We start from the raw sequence: 5,317 nt of genomic DNA, 5'->3' as shown, positions 1-5,317 counted from the left end.
ACTTTCTGCTGTTTAATCTTTATTAGAAATCACTCACATCTTTGTTATACTAAATATTTACCTCTCTGGTTTACCTTTACTTTTCTTTTTTCTGGTTTACCTCTTCTAACCCATGAGTTCATTTTTTTTTAAGCCTGTGAGTTTATTCTGAAATAACGAAACTTGTATTTACAAAACACTCCCCAATATAAACTATTCTGCTCCCTGGCTCACTGTAATTGAGTGCAAAATCTTACAATCTTTTGTGAAATTGTATTGGGTTGTCGTGAAAGTCATGACACATTTTTTGTATAAAAAAAATTCAATGACTTTTCTCTACAACCCAATAGTTTACCACTAGTTTGTATGTTGTTATGTCACCTGTAATTTTTTTTTTTTTGAGAGGTTTTCACTATAGGGCGCGAGCACTCGCCAGAAAGACAGAGAGACACAGAGACAGAAAGCGAGAAATCACCCCCCCAGGGGGGATGGTCACACCGCAATCCCTTCTCCTCCATTCTCCTCTCGGGATCTTGGGCACACACGCATATGCGCCCGGCGTGAGTTTTAAGCCACCGGGTCCGGGACGTGAACCGCGGTCGACGTCCAGCGACATAGCCATTACGCTAACTGCTGGTTCCCTGTCACCTGTATTTTTGATGCATACAACTTTATACTCTGAAGCTTGTATCTGTGAATTTGCAACTTAAATTTATTTTGCCAATGTTTTCTGAATAAACTGAACAAAGTGTTCAAAAAAAGTTATTAAAAAAAATTTTTACCTTCTCATATTACCTGCTCCTCAGCAGTCTTTGGTCTTAGAATATTTATGAAAACAGCTTGAAGGTTAGGTGTGTGACCTTAGTGGTCAGACACAAGGACAGTCCTTCTGTTGTCCCTACCATGCTTCAGGGTATCTGTACTAGTGTCTTTCATCACCGTAACACTTCAGTGCTGATACCCATGCTACCACTTCCAGAATCCTCTGCTACGCCTCATCAATCACCTGGCTAGGATGAAGCTGCCTGAGGTTACCAGAACTCCTTTCCTCTGTTAACGTTCCTTCCAGGCTGTGGGACCAGTCATTCACAAAGATTTTCAGAATGTGGTCCCTGGATGTGATAAAAATGCAAATCCATGGGCCAGCCAAGACTTACTGACTCAAGTCCTGGGGCAGGGCACCTTCAGGTGATTCTGGGGCAAAGGCAGGTCTGTGTGAGGGGCCACAAAATGGTAATTTATACATTTTGTCATTCCTCACTTTTTTACTTCTTTTGTAAAGAATTTTCCTTAGGGCCAGCAGGTGGCATGGTGGCCAAGGTGGCTGGAACTCATGACCAACTTCGTGGTTCAAGTCCCAGACCTAGCTTGAAAAACATGCTGGGCGTGTGTGAGTGTGCACCCCAAATCTTGAGAATGGAGAAGGGATTGCAGCATGGCCATCCGCCCAGGGATGCTTTCTTACTTTTTGCCTGTCTCCAATGAGCACACATACCCTATAACAAATTAAAAACAAAATAAGATTGCAATCCGTAGAGAAAAGGCAAGATAGTCACTTATTTTCCCTAACTGTCCGTTTTCAGTGTTACAAGTTAGTACTCCACTTACCTCTAGAAGCAACCAGTGAAACGTCTAGTTGGGTTTTGGATTTTTAAACCATCATCATGAACTAGCAGTCCTCACTGTGTGGATGAACACACCTCACTCCTGAGGACACTTGTGTTGTTTCCAGTATTACAAATGGCACAATGAATAGCTCTGTCATTAGGTCGCTGTAGTTTTGTGTTATTTATTTTTAACCTATTTGAAAAAAATTTTTTTGGTTTGCTATAAAGTGTTTGCTTATGGGGGAGGGGAGAGTAGAGAGAGAGAAAGAGAAATCACCTGCTACAATCCCTTTTCCTCCATTCTCCTCTCTGGATTTTGGGCTTGCGCGTGCGCACGCATGCATACACACACACACACACACTAGGTGTGCTTTCAAGTCACCAGATTTAGGACTTGAACTGCACTCAGTCACATAGGATTCAGCTGCTTTAACCATTACACCACCTGGCTGGCCCAGTCAGTTTCTGAGGTGGAATCCTAGAACTGCTGGGTCAAGGGATAATATGCTCGTGGCTCTACTAGATATTGCCAAATGCTCCTCCCTAGGAGTTAACACTGTACATCCCACCAGCAAGGTATACAAGTTCCAGGTCCTACAACTTTACAAAGAAAAGTATGACAGCAAAATCCTGTGTTTGCCAATCATACACATGATGGATTTAATCTCAGTTAAGTCTCTTTTCCCATCTGGGAGAGCATTTTTAAAGTTCTGAAGTATACCTAGAAGCTAATGAACATATTCGCCACCACAGTTCCCTCAGCCCCTGTAAGCCCCGTTACAACCCTCTGCAGGGAGCCTCCCACCTGCTTTCTTTTCACTGCTAACTTGCCAACGGCAGCTCCTCTGTACCTGGTATGACCTTGAGATTAATGCTCCTTCCCACGCTGGGTGCCGCTGTGGTGTGCTGTCTCTAGTTATTTACTGCCAACAAGGACATTAGATTTAAAGAAATCTCTTGACGTAGGAGGTGGCATGGGTTTAGGGTGCTGGACACCCACCTGGCTGAGAGTCCCAGACCTGGGAGCTTGAAAATCACAGGCATGTGTATATGTGTGCCCAGAATCCTGAGAGGTGATTGGAGGAGAAGGGATTGTGCCATGGCCATCCTCTGGTGGGTGATTTCTCTCTTTATCTGTTGAGCACATGTGCCCTATGGCAAAAACCTCAAAAAACAAAAACAAACAAACAAAAAACTAAACTAAATGTAAAGATAACTGACTCAAAACTCTCCCCATCATTTCAGAGGCTAGGCAGAGTTCTACTAGCCAGAAACTGGCTCTGTATTTACCACATCCAGACTTTTCTACCTGACCATCAAGTGCCTTCAATTCTATTCCAAGATTTTTCTTTTTTTCCCTTTAGAGATTTTTGCTATAGGGTACATGTGCTCACTGAAGAGACAGACGAGAGGAAGAAATCACCTCCAGAATGGCCAAGCCACAATCCCTTCTCCAATCACCTCTCAGGATTCTGGGCACACATGTACATGCACCCAGTGAGTTTGAAAAAAAAAAAAGATATTTTGTGTTATTTTTTTTAATTCAATTTTATTTTTTTGAGAGGTCTTTGCTATGGGGCAAGTGCACTTGCTGAAAAGACAGAGACAGAGAGACAGAAAGTGAGAAATCACTCCCCCCCCCAGGGGGGGGGAGTGGCCATGCCACAATCCCTTTTCCTCCATTCTCCTCTCAGGATCTTGGGCACACACGCACATGCGCCTGGCATGAGTTTAAGCCCCCAGGTCCGGAACTCAAACTGCAGTCGACTACATGGGAGTCCAGGAACATAACCATTACACTAATTGCTGGTCCCGATATTTTTTATTTTTTAGAGAGATTTTTGCTATAGGGTGCGTGTGCTTGTCAGAGACAGAAAGTAAGAAATCACCCTCCTCCCCTGGTTGGAGGGAGGCATGTAACCACGGTGCAATCTGTTTTCCTCCATAATTCCTCTTGGGATTTTGGGCACGTAAGCACATGTGCCTGGCATGAGTTTCAAGCTGAGTCCGGGACTCTACATGGTTGGCCATGTGAGAGTACAGCAATATAAACACTATGGCCATCTGCTTGTCCTCTGTCCCCACCCCACCCTTGGTGTGAGTTTAAGCCACCGGGTCTGGGACTCAAGCTATGGTCGACTACATGGGACTCCAGCAACATAACCATTACGCCATCTGCTGGTCCCAAGATTTTTCTTTTTATTAATGAGAGTGAGCGAGCTATCAAGTTTCCTGACAGGGTCTCTTTAAGTCCCAAAGAACCTTGGGTGTGCTAGCATACCCAGCTTGCACAGGGCAGGCCAGGAATTTAACCTAGGACACCAACATGGCTTCAGCCTGCCGTGCAGCAGCATCTGCCAGCGGACTCCACAGTTGAACCTACTGGTTTGATGTCAATGTGCATTACGGCCTAACCTTCTCAAAAGTCTAGAGCAGTGCCTGGCGTGAGGAATAGGGAGTTTAACACCTAAATGACATGACTGCTGCTGGACATCAGGCACAGGGAAAATACATTCAGTCTGTCCCTAAACTTCATGTCTCTGAGGGCACAAAGGACATTCCCATCTCCAATGTCCTGCAATGGCCATAGTCTTCAAATGCAAAAGTAATGCAATGCTTACTTGCTTGATGAAAGTTTTACCAGAAAGTCTACCTTTAGGGAAAAAATTTATAATATTATGTTGTAATGACAAATTTTGGAGAATGGGTACATTGTTTAAAAAGTTCTATGAAAAGAACAGCCTAGGGGCCAGCAGATGGTGTAATGGTAATGTCGTTGGACTGGACTCCCACATAGTCAACTGCAATTCGAGCCAAGATGACAGAACTGGCATCTTGAAACTCATGCTGTGAGTGTGCATGCATGCCCCAAATCCTGAGAGGCCAATGGAGGAGAAGTGATTGCAGTATGGCCATCCCCCCTGGACTGTAATTTCTCACTTTCAGTCTGTCTCTCTGGAGAGTACACCTGCCCTATAGCAAAAATCTCTAAAAAAAAAAAAAAAAAAAAAAAAAAATCCCTAAAAGAGAAAAGCAAATTATTATACTTCCACATCAGCTTTAATTAACAGTTATTAAATACTACAGGACACGCTTTCACCTATTAAACCTCTGACAAGAACAAGAGGAAATGTCAATTTTATGTTTAAATTTGCCAGAAGGCACAGGTACTCAATGAGGACCTGATATGGGGTGACAGTCCCCACGATTGGGGGCTCAGGCTGCACCAGGCCTATTTCTCAAACCGCTGGGCCCAGGGTTTGAACTGCTCAAGCAGCCACATGCTACTAGTTGGCCCAGAAATGTCACTTTTCTTCATTCCTTGTCAGACACCATGATTCATTTTTATTTTAAAATAAACTATAGCCCCAGCCCCACAGTCTAGTGATTATGGCAGCCAAATCTCGCGGCTGACTGGGATTCCAGTCCTGCCTCAGAAGCTTGGAAACACCAGGCACAAGTGCCTGTGCACCCAAAATCTAACAGAATGAAAAAATGCACACGAAGGGTCTGCAGAACGACCACACTTTACTGGGCATACATCACTTTCTCCATCTCTGTCTCTCGCTTACAAGTGCATGCACCCTCTGGCAATTAAAAAAAAATTTAAAAACTGCAACAAAGTTTTTGGATTTTGAAGTGACACAATGAAAATATAATTATATTTGATATTTCAGGTCAACAAAAGGTCTAAAGTCAAACAGTACACTACTTTAAGTGGATCTGAAAAC

The sequence above is a fragment of the Tupaia chinensis genome, unplaced genomic scaffold, assembly GCF_000334495.1.
Source record: "Tupaia chinensis unplaced genomic scaffold, TupChi_1.0 Scaffold000020_1, whole genome shotgun sequence".
Taxonomy (NCBI): Eukaryota; Metazoa; Chordata; class Mammalia; order Scandentia; family Tupaiidae; genus Tupaia; species Tupaia belangeri.
The sequence above is the reverse complement of the archived record's forward strand: the minus strand, read 5'-3'. Positions refer to the sequence as shown.